The sequence below is a fragment of the Ursus arctos genome, unplaced genomic scaffold (assembly GCF_023065955.2).
Source record: "Ursus arctos isolate Adak ecotype North America unplaced genomic scaffold, UrsArc2.0 scaffold_12, whole genome shotgun sequence".
NCBI lineage: Eukaryota > Metazoa > Chordata > Mammalia > Carnivora > Ursidae > Ursus > Ursus arctos.
Window position 1 is genome coordinate 28,410,926 of NW_026622786.1, and position 12,258 is coordinate 28,423,183.

The 12,258-nt window shown below is 44.2% G+C and overlaps 1 protein-coding gene across 1 annotated transcript in view; it reads left to right on the forward strand.

Moving 5' to 3' along the window:
* The first annotated feature begins 5,312 nt into the window (after nucleotides 1–5,312).
* ABCA4 (ATP binding cassette subfamily A member 4) overlaps nucleotides 5,313–12,258 on the forward strand; it is a 134,402-nt gene continuing 127,456 nt past the window's right edge. The window contains exon 1 of the mRNA XM_026497583.4: nucleotides 5,313–6,036. The gene's annotated coding sequence lies outside the window, so the exon portion shown is untranslated. The remainder of the gene's footprint in view (nucleotides 6,037–12,258) is intronic.

The window sequence follows — 12,258 nt, forward strand, 5'->3', positions numbered from 1 at the left end:
TTCAGTTGCTATTCCAATAAGTGCCATTTTTACCTACGGGAATTCTCTCTTCTAGCTTTTGGCTAATGTGTCTAAACGATAGCCAAGATAGCCTAAATGTCCACGTTAGTCCAATCGTATCATATTTGCCTCTAGTAAATGTTCTTTATGGCTTGGTTATAGCCATACATACATACAGTGTATACATAGGTTGCACTTTTACAACCCATTTCAAGGACTCGTGGCTCCTCTGAAATCATGGTCTCTTGGGTTTTTTTTCAAATCTGTGAGCCATTCACTTGGTTTTCAATATTTGGAATCATACTTCCTTTGGCTGTGAGATGCAGTACATTTCATGGGAAGTTATATTATCATTCTAAATGGCATTAAGAACTAGAGGTAAAAGAATAGCCCACCCTCTTTGCTTTGGAGTTTTGATTTTAGTCCTCGCTGTGTGAAATATTTGTCCTATTACTTAAGGAAACCTAAATAGAAAGATCATGGTAGCTAACATTGACTGAGCCTCCATCACATGCCAGGTGCTGGTAGGTACTCTATATATAGTCTCTCATTTTATCCACATATGCATAAGAAACAGGTTGGCGTGTTATCCCCATTTTACAAAAGAGGAAACTAAGGCTTAGTTAAGACACTTGCCCAAGATCACATGACCAGTAATCAACACAGCCAGGACTCCTGCATAGAGTTGTGAGATTACAAAGTCGGGGCTCTTAATCTTACCATTCAATAATAGGTGTAAGTATCTCTGCACTTTAATATACCTTCCCATGTCTTTTAACATGCCAATACAACCAAGCCAGAGAATATAATGGAATTAACCAGTAAATGGACATATTTGTCTTCTCTCACTCGTAAATGTCAATCGTTCCTTGCTGTCATTCCTTCTTTCTTGCCTGGTCTCCCTATCCACTCCCAGTACCCTAACCTGTAGAATCTGAGACAAGCAGGGAAATTCTGCCTTTGGGGTCCCTGGCATCTCATCCTATTTGTAATCCTCAGCCTGCTGACACTCGCCAGCTTCTGAAGGCCGTTGATCAAGAAGAGATGCTGCTTTTTCTATTGTGAAAATCACTAGCTGGAAGCTGACTTACTACAAATGGGCAGGGCGATCCATCTGATGGAAAAGAGCAATGGTCTCGAGCTTAGAAGCCCATGGACTACCAGTAGCCCTTGTGGCTAGTGAACTGTGCAGGTGCGTGAAAACTGGGATCTGCGGGCTTGGGGAATTCTAAGTAATCTGGCCTCAGGATGTGAAGACTCTATTACAAAGATGGGAGGGCATTTAAATATACTCCTTATGGTGCACACTCGGGTAATGAATATTTAGGGATACCAAGATGGATAAAGTGTGTTTCCTGTGATGAATTTTCAATCTAGAGACCTCAAAAGCAAACAGAATAAGACCCTCCCTTCCTTAGCTCATTTACTTGAAAAATGGTACCATGGCTTCGTTAGGCCCAGCCAGTAGACTGCCTCTTACATTTGTGAACTCTGGAGTTTATTTCAGGAATGTATGGATGGTCTTGTAACATAGAATCTATTCACGTAATTGTATTTGGGGTTGGAGCAGGGTGGCAGCCTAAATGTCTACATCATATTTAATGGATGAACACCACCAAAGGTGTCCTGATATAGAGAAACGTAGTAAGCACCTGTCACTACTACTATTTACCATTGAACATTGTACTAGAAATATTGGCTAACACAATTAAGAGAAAAAATGTAGAGATAAAAAATTCAGCAAGGACGAGATAAAATGATCACTATTTGTGGATGAAATCTGATTGTAAACCTAAAACCTCAGAGAGAATCACCAACAAAGTACAAAGAGGAAGAGAATCCAGTAAGATGGCCCAGTACAGGGACAGGATCCTAAATCAGTGAGTAGCACCTACGAGCTACTTTGGAATGGTGTCGCTGACCCACCTGCTGGTAGTTGTCTCTGGTAAGGGGTCACCACACAATTGACTGTTTTGTTTAGATTTTCTGATTCAAAAACAAAATGTTTATCCTCCCAACTCTGAAAATTCTCTTCAAGTCCATGTCCTCAAATTACGCAACAGAATCTTCCTGAACCAATACAGAGAATAAGGTAAGCTAATTAAGCATTTTTCCTAAGCAGCCTATTCAAAAAACAAAAACAAAACAAAAAAAACCCACCCTCAATGGAAGTTTTGGCATGTTTGTCATCTGAGGGCCACCTCAGTTTGTTCCTGCCCCGAAAATAGTGGTGGTCTCACCGGAGACTTGTCCACGTATGTGAATTGGGTCTTTTGAACATTTTCAAAGAAAAAGCAACTCCCCAGGCAAGGTGGTTGTAGCCCTTTCGGTAATCATCGTGCATATGTCTCCTGTAATAATACTTAAAATCAGATGACGCTGACCCAGTTAGAGCTGAGGATTAAGGAAATCTGCTTAGAACTGACTTGCGTCCACTAGAGCAACTGCCAAGAGAAATGCATTCCCAGAATGCCCTCCAGAGAACCTCTCGTCAGCCAGATGGCCAAGCCTCGATTTCTTTTCACTTGCTATACGACTGCCTGGATTTCATTTAAACATGGACATAATGTGCATATCTGTTTTAGTCTTTCATTTTTCCTGGATAACATACTCCGTCTTATGCAGAACTCAGCTATTTGTAGCTCTGCCCTACAATAGAAATTGAAGACCGTATCATCTCAATACAAATTGCATATACTCTGGATACTTGGTGCAATTTTTCTGTAACTTCCAATACATTAGAATTGTGAAAAAGTTAAAGCATTGCCTTCTAAACTAGAACCAGTTTTTGACTATAAGCTTTTAATTTGAAATTCCAAAAACACCAACAGCAGAATCTGTTGCTCCTCCCATCAACCCGATGCGATAGAATCTGCCCAGAGATCTGTCTGTGTTTCGCTAGCCACTGCCAATTCTGCATTTATCCTCCCATCTATGCGCTTGTTTCTAAGTCGGATTTGATGTTATCTTTCGTTGTTGTGTTTTGTCTCTCATGTGTTCTTAATACATGTCCCCTGCCAGATGTATTTATATCAGCATCATCCATTATAGACTAAAAATTCTCAGAAGGTAGGGTTTTTAGCACCGTGGTCTTGAGCCTTGGCCTTGCATTAAACCCACTTGGGGCGGTTTGTGCATTCAAACATGGATGTTGCCCCCAAAGGTTCCGATTCAATAGATGTGGGGTGGGCCCATTCTGCAATATTTTGAAAAAGCTTTACCAGTAATTCTGACGCCCAGCTAAGGGTTGAGAGGCCCTCTTTTTAATATTATGTCTAATTCTATCCACAGTACCCAGCATACTGGCCTGTCGTGTAGACAACCCTTGGTAACTGGTTCTATAATTCGGTGAACTGGTTTGAGATGGAGGCTCACCGGAGGGGCATTGGCAGTCCTTGCTCAAGCCCAGCGATTGGAAGGAACTAGAATGCTGACAAAGCCACAGCTGTGATTGCTTCACTTGTCACCTGAGCCCACCAGATTATTGATTTAACCCGGACAGGCATGACCTCTTTTGTAATTAAAAAAAATTTTGTGGGGTGCCTGGCTGGCTCAGTCGGTGGAGTGTGCAACTCTTGATGTAAGGGTCGTGAGTTCCAGCCTTGCACTGAGTGTAGAGATTACTTTAAAAATATAAAATCTTAAAAAAATGTGTTTTAATTAAAAGATTCCAGGTGCTAACAATCTAAGATTGCAGAAAGAATAGGCTCCTGTTGTCATAAAACATTCTTTATATTTACGGAGTTCTTTCCCTTGACTTAAAAATGGATCAATAACCATCCCTTCCAGTAAAAGGTTCACATATAAGATCCCAGAATTGAGTTATATGATTCAGTAAGTTAAAATTCCCAGAGACTGGGGTGCCTGGGTGGTGCAGTTGGTTAAGTGTCCAACTCTTTATTTTGGCTCAGGTCGTGGTCTCAGGGTCGTGAGATCGAGCTGTCTGTCGGGCTGGAGCTCAGTGAGGAGTCTGCTTCAGATTCTCTCTCCCTCTGCCCCTCCCCCCCAATAAAAAATCTTTAAAAAAAAAAGTTCCCAAAGATTTGCCGGTGATGTAATGGAAGCCAGTGTTATATTTTCTTGGTGTAAATCAGTTCCATCCTTGGTGGCTCCTACAACAGCGGTTTCTTCGTAGCAATCCTAAAGCTGCGAGCATTAACGGAACTTGGACGACGGGGCCTGAAGGCAGCCCTCGTCCCCCAGTGGAAGAATGGCCTGTCTTTCTGATCTCCGCGGTGCTTCACCAATGCTAGGTGCATCAGAATCGCCTGGAAAGCTTGTGAAGCCTACGGATTCCTAGACCTCACCCCCAGAGACTTTCAGAGTGGCTCAGCCACAAAGCCTGGGAATCCGCATGCTTCACAGCCGCTCCTCGTTGATTCCGATGCAGGGGATGTGACACCGACAGGAAGACCGTGCTGGGTTGTGCTTTGTTCCGTTTTGTTTTGTTTTTCACTTCCAGTATCCGAAGGAAACTTATGGAAGAGCTTAACAACGTAGGCTAGCATGGGACTGTTCCCATGCTAGGCGTGTATTAAACTGTTTTTCTAACCTGTTTTCTAACAAGTGTATTTATACACCAGGGACCGCATCTGCCCCTTGGAGACATTTATTCCTGGTTGAAATTCAGTCTCGGAGTCAATGTTTTCAAACCCAATGAATTAAACTGTCTTATCAAAGCTACTGGGAGTGTTTTTACAAGTTCTACCCTTTAATCTGAATGAAGGTAAAATGTAGACTCCACTAAAACAACTTCAAATAGAACTCATAATCTAATCAAGAGAGAATACTGCTGATCATTTGCCCACATAAGAGTTCTCTGTAGTGGGCAGCAAGTTGGTAAACAGTGTTGCAAAAATGCTCAACTCAAATGGTGGTTCAGGCTGTGAGGTCTTTGTGGGAGGAGAGGAGCGAGGAGGACCTTTCCATTGGCTTCCGTATTCCTGTGATCTGCCCTACCCTGGGCTGAGGCACTGGGACATGGACCTAAAGTTACACCCTTCCCCCATCTGCTCTCTTCTCCCCATTTACCTCCTCTCTCCCATCTTGGCTTCCCTTACTTTTTCTCGGAGGTGTAGTGAAGTCTGGGACCCAGAGACCTTTGAAGGGGGCTCTACCTGACCTTTGAAAAAGATGGCAGTGATACATTTGCGCGCAGGATCTCAGTCAGAGATCTCATCTCACAATCGAAGGGCACAGCGGTTTCTAAAGCCAACCCAGCTTTTCCTCCTTTTGCATGCTCACAGTCTATCGTGATGCTTTCTGAAATGGGGAGGAAACAGGAAATTAGTATCCCGAGACTGAACTGGAACCTCGGACAAGCTGCCAATGTGCGGATGAGTCACCGAAAGGTCTGGGAGCTATTTGCCATCTATCAACGCAGAAGGAGGTTAGAATGGAAATCAGCGAAAAACAAATGACTCAGTTTTCCTTTTTAGAAAATGCTCACTTCCAGCGGCCTGAATTCCCTGTTTAAATAAAAGGGATAAAACCATGACCAGCCAACGGCGGTCCAGTCGTAGTTAAGGACAGCTTCCTGCATCAGTGTCAGTCGAAGAGGGGGTGCTTCCCGCTGCCGAGTGCACTGGGTAACTTTTTGCAGAAGCTTATGACATTATGTACCAGGAAGAGGAGATGCAAGTCAGAGGAAGATTCAACCATGTATTTATTTCCTGCTTTGTCAGAGGCTCCTGTGGTTGGAAAGAATGAGAAGGCCTGTGTTTCCGTCCCAATTTTTATATTTACACGCTATGTGACCTCGGCAGGTCATGCAACCTTTCTGAGAGCCTTTTCTCCTCCATGAAATGAGAATGGCAACACCGGGCAGCCGTGAAGGGTAAGTGAGTTAGTATACCTGAGTCAGTGCACGTTTTTAAGCCCTATAAAAACGTGAGGTCATCTTTGCAGCCGTGAAGGTATATGGAGGGATGGCAGTGGTCACTGGGTCACTGAAATGAGGACGGAGAGACGAGAGAGCACCATGGCGGCTTCGAGGGGACATAGTAAATGCTTGAATGGACATCCCCGTTATCACAGGTATGTTTTCCTATGTATGTAGATGGGCCTCTGCTATAAAAACTCAATCATGTCCTCATTGATTTCAAAATGTTAGATAGCCAAGGCATCAACAGTAGACATTTCTGATGAAAGTAATAGTAGCCACTACTTAATACTCCCTTTAGACCCAGCACAGTGATAAGCTCTTCTTTCAGATTATCTCATTTAATCACGGCCCTGGGAGGTAGGAGTGCTCAACAGTCACTATCCCCAACAACCCCGTGCATCGAGTGTTATTATTCCCACTTTACGGATGATGAAACTCATCAAAATTCAACTTTTACAAACTTTCCCAGGGTCATACACTATTAGGCAGCGGAACGGAGTTTCAAACCCAGGTGTGTCTGACTCAGAAGCACGTATCCTTAACCACCAAAATCTTGAAGAGAATGGAAGCCACAGTTTTCCACTGAATTGGAAGAGAAGTCCTATCTCTGTGACAAGCTGGCCTTGACCTAAGTTCCTGTCTTTAAAATTGGTGCATGATGATGAGAGTAGCGTAAACACACACACGCACACACACACACACACACACACACACCTGGCCCCTGTCCACTGTGGTTTGCTAAGGAGAAGTGGATATAACCAAGGAAGAGTGGACACTCTAGTGAGGAGTCAGAAAGCTTAGGCTCTTCCTCCTGCCTTAGTACTGACTAGCTATGTGTCGGTGAGTCAGGAATTTAAACTCTGAGCCTTGATTTCTTCCATGAGTGGAGTCCTACTGTGTGTCAGGCCCACCTCTCTGCACATTGCGAGGCTTAAGTGAGACGAAACATGAACACATTTACAGATACTAAAGAAAAGGGAGGGCTTTATTAAGAATCTCTTCAGCCAGAAAGAGGTTGGGAGGAGGTTTGGTAAGTAGTACAGAAAAAGAAAAAGAACCATTAACCCCCTACCTGTAATAGTCACTCCTCTGACAATGTATTTGCTCATCTAAAGAAGCGTCTTACAAGCACAGTGTACCTACTGCTGGGACACAAGATTATTTTCAGAGGTGTGTGAAAAATGTATTTTAGTAGTCTATGCTCTCAAGTACTCTAGAAAAATATACAAAACCTGTGATTTCCCTGATCGTTGTTGAGGATTCAGCTAAGCATGAAAAGTGAGTCGGTTTAAAGTGGACTAATTATTACCAAGCACAGGTGTCACCCAGATCTGGCGATCATGGTCAGCCTAGAAGGCAGGTGCCTTTAGGAAGCATTGACGACGCTTCCCGCGTTTGGAAACAGACTTCTCTTGGAGAAGTTTGTCTGGATTCTCTCTGCTTGATCTCTATTGATGTCTTCACGTGTTCACCAGCCATCATCGCAGCAGTGACGCGGTCCCTGGACATTCTCCCCAGAGCTCACCCCACGCCCACCTCCCCTGCTCTGGCCCAGTGGGCTTGAAGGAAACTTGAGCCAAAGGGCTGCTTTATTCCTTCTCTAAGAAATACACTTTTTATCCTGCATTACCGAGGATCCAAACCCGGATGCACCTTCTACACAGAGCATGAGTCGAGTTTAAAAATGTTCTTTTGACATCCTCAAAGTCCAGATCCAGCATGTTTCAGAGAGAAGGCCTAAGTGCTCTGGAAAGGGTTTACAACAGCCCTGCTGGGATTAATTCCTCAGTTTGGGCCCTGAGTGTTTGCCATTCTCAAGCTGCAGTTTAGCTGCTGAAGGTTGAAAGCCAGTGATAACTATTTTACTGCAAGGTTTGCTTTGTCTTTGATGACAGGACTTTCACTTAAGATGGTTTCTCCAGGCCTTGCTGAGAAACCAATATTGACCTAATGTGGCCTCTTAAAAAGGCAACACAGTTTTCTGTATTAAGGAACTTCAGTGGACCGTGTTCCATCTTTCTCCAGGTATAATCTACCTATTTAAACAGTGGCTGAGAGAAAAATAAAGAAGCATCGTTTATTAAGAAAAAGAAAACTTCTTGCATTTCTCAAGGAGCTCCTGGTTTAATGCAGGCTTTTTCTCTCATCATTTTAATAGCAACATCCAGATTTTTAAAACCTAGGGAGGTCTGGAGATTCACCAGCAGTCCACAGCTGAGGGGCAGATCTGAGATCTGAGCCCAGTTCTGTCTGGTTGCAAAGACCACACCGTTGTATCGTATCGCAGTACTCACACTCAACCCTATATTGAGCGTTAATCAAGGCATAGCGCTTTTTAAAGAATTTGATTTCATTAAGAAGTAAAGAGAATCAGAATTTGATGAAGCTATGGGGACAGAAGCTGCATGCACACCATTCACGGGGCCTCCAGGATGGTCGCTAAGGGGGGTTGCTTGGTCCCCAGCACGGCCATGGTTCTCCGTGTTCGTTAAAACGCCAGAGCAGCATTTCCACCAGGGCTGAGCCAGAGAAGAGTCCAGGGCAGGAACAAAGGCTGACACACCTCTTCCCCGTGCCTCCTTACCTGCCCAAAGGTGTAAAGAGAGAAGGAAGCAGAGGGCCAGGGGTGCTATGAGTCATTGAGGAGGGGAGCGGTAGGGCACTGTCTGAAGGGAGAGACTTCCTCACCCAAGAGAGGGGTTTTTTTTTTTCCGTCTCTGACAAATTTAGCTGAAGGAATCCAACAACAAACCACAAGATTTTTTTGTTGGGCTGAGTAGGCAAGATTCATGTGAGTATTTTCCCACGCTGCTTCTGCCACCTCACGGAATACTGCCTGAGTCATTTCCATTTTCCTTCTGCTTCCGCCATGCTCGAGGTCAAACAGTAACTGCAAGACTACGTTGCCTTTGGTCATTGCTTGGTCTTGCCACTTAGCAGGTGAATGGAAGTGAGCGCCTCCAGATCATTCGCCTGTTGCGAGGCTGCCCAGGAGGCGGGCTCTGCACCTGTCGTGGAAAGTGTGTGGCTGGGATCTGCAGAGATTGCCATTGACAACCTCCAGATGGCAAATGCCCCAGGGCGGGCTCCAGCTCCTCCTCGGCATCGTGAGGAGACACGCACCTTCCACACAGGGACCCAGACTCTTGTCATTACTTATCTCATTAAACGGAGCGCCACAAAGAACTTGTTCTGAATTAGTCCAGGTCCCTGGTTTCAAAAATAATTTTGGGCCCCCAAATGCCTCTTTTCCTCTGTTGTTTAAGTTTGTCATTTGGTTGTGTTGCCTGCCTCTAGCCAGAGCCCCTGGGAATGCCTGACTCTTGAAGCTGAGTTCACGATGCCCCGGGAGTGAGGTTACTCAGGTGTTATCAGACGTGCGCACCGCCAGCGGCTCAAAACCCCGCTCCAGCTCATGTGCCAACAGCCCAGACTAATGGTCTGCTATAAAACACTCCCCGGCATCCCCCAAACTCCATTATCTGCGAAGCATTTTGCACTTAATACCCAGAAAATGTAAAATCTCTGGGCTCTGGTGGGTTTTCTGAATATCAAGTCAGCAAAACTCTAAGCAGCTTTTGAAGCAAGTGTATGAAATGTGCTTGGAATAGCAATTTGCCTCCTCGCTTTCGGTAACGGCTTGACTATGTTTTCTGCTAGAGCAGCGTTCTTCACACTGGGGTATGTGCCCTGCGCCCCTCCCTTACCTCCCGAAGTCCGCGAAGACTTTCCGAAGGTACCAGGCCAGATAGTTGACACAAATACCTTGCTAGATCTTTAATTTCCATGTGAATAATTTCCCCAAAGTCATCTGCCTTTGGAGGTGGGGGGTGCCCCTAGACACTTCATGCAGTCTAAGCAATGAGAAAAAAATGGAGCCAACTCCAGAGATCTGAGCTGGGCTGAGGGTCCAGGAAAGAGAAATACAGGGAAACCAACAGGGGGCCTTGTGGGGTGCAGCATGGGTGAGGTGGAGGATGAGATCCAGAAACTAGGACCTGGTCTTCCTTTGAAAACAGCAAACCTTTGAAAGGGACCAGTTCTCCTGGAGCAGAATTAACTGTAACTGGGAAAAGAATGTCCAGAGAACATTTCTGTTGGTGCTGATTATTGGTTTAAACTGTTAAGCTGAACCAAATAACAAGATTCTACCTGTGATTTGCCAACTAATTAGATGAATATAATAACGAGTGTGAGGGGGATTGTCTGTGGTGGGAAGGGGTTTATCCACGACTAATTTGGCTCCCGAGAGCTCTACACATTGTCTAGAAATTACTCTGCCATTATATTCCCTCCCTATAAATTGGTGTGTGTGTTATGATTTATAGTTCACAAAGTATTTTCACTTTATCTCACTTAATCTCTTTATTCTTCCTATGCCATAGGGAGGACAGGAGCTGCTAGGGTGAGCTCCCTCGTCTCCCAGCCTCAGTTCCCTGTGAATCCGCACCTGCACCTCCCTGGCCGCCTTCCCTGCAGTGTCCATGGAATGCAGAGTGCCCCTTCCCTGCCCAAGGCTAATTCCACCCCTTCCCCTTCCTGGGGACCCCATCAATCATCCCCCACTAACTTTAGCGTCTTTCTTTCAACTGGCTCTTTCCCACACACTAACATGGCCAAATCTCTCCTGTCTTCAGAGAAACGAAGACCTGGTTGACCTGATGTTCCCTCTGGCTACTGTTTCCAGCATCTGCCTACACGGTCAAGCTACGTGACGGCAGCTGCCTGCTCCCATCTCACTCTTCAGCTTTCTGCCTCTGGGTTCTGCCTCCGGGTTCTGCCTCCTTAAAGCCATTCTCACAGGGGTCAGTCATCCAATCCAGCGGTCTTTATGCTGCCTCCTCTCCTCGAGCCATTTAGTACTGAGGAACAATTCCTCCTTTCCGTGGCTGCCAGGGCACCCCTCTTTCCAGACTTTTCCCCATCATATGTAGCTTATCTAGCTCAGTTTCCTTCACTGCATTCTGGTCCTTCAACTGCTCTTTAAAAAATGATGATTATTAAAGTATGACATCCATACAGAGAAGTGTACAAAGCCTGAGTTTACAGACTGATTTTCACCAGCTGAACACACCCAAATAACTGGCACTCAGATCAAAAGAAACACCAGCACCCCCAGAAATACCCGTTGCACCCGCTTACAGCCACCCAACCTCCCAAAGCATAACCACCATCTTGACTTTGAATGTCAGAGATCTGTTTTGCCTGTGCTTAAACTTTATATAAATGTGCACTAAAAATGTTTTGTGTCAGGCTTTTTTTTTTTTTTTTCCTCAGCATTGCGGGTGGGAGAATTATTTGTCTCATTTGTTCATGCTTGCTGCTCTAGGAGCTTTGACGGAGAGACTACCTCACAATTCATTTATCTGTTCTTCTGTGATAGGCATTCGGGGAGTTTCCACATTTTGCTATTAGAAGGCGTGCTGTGATACAACACTCATGTGCCTGCTTCTTACACAGGGAACTCCCTAGATTTCCATTCTAGTTCTCTCTCTACGTGGTCCCTCAGAGTGGCTCTGGGATATTTTGGAGGCAAAGATTACTTAGACATGAGAGCAGTGTCTCACTAAGTAGGGAAGAAAGCCTGCAGAAATGTTCTAGGTGACTATGTTTTCAAATAGTACTATTTTCATATGCTAAAATTTAGTATCTGTACACCAGCCAAACAATAAAAACAACGTGAAGTCCAAAATTCTTGCAGGAAAGATTAAATTAGTGCCAGCTCTGTGCAAGATTCTCAGAGGAGAGATTAAATTAGAAAAATAGCATCTATTTCTCCATGTATGGAGCCAGTGATTCCATGATACCACTGAATGCTTAAGTTCTATTAGTTTGGTCTTAATTTCTCCTCCACAGTAATTAGTGATGGGACCCGGATCTCTTTTATGTAAATGTTTCCAGCAAGTCAAAGGAGAAAATGGGTATGCTTTTCTTGCTGCCGTGAGCGGCCACGTCAAAGCAATGTGCAATACCTCCAAGTCCCAAGACTCACTAATGACACCACGTCAAATAAGAGTCAAGATCGATTAATACATGAAATCAAACTAAATATTTTAGGTAAAAGCAAGGTTCTGGGGTTACACTCACATCAATTCTGTAAAAACTTTTATGCATTTTGTTATTGCTTAGCAATTCAGCGACTATTTTTATTTTGGTATAATTATTCTTGGAAAAAATATAAATTTAAATCTATCAATTAGTACTTCACAGTAATAGGTATTAATTCTATACTATCCTGAGGAGGTAGGGAAACATGCCCTACCTCAATTCTCATGATTTCTAATTTTTTCTCCTCCAAAGATATTTTTGAATATGGGACTTTTAGAGATTATTTTTCTGGAGAATTTCCTCTACTCTGTGCCAAATGGTTTTGA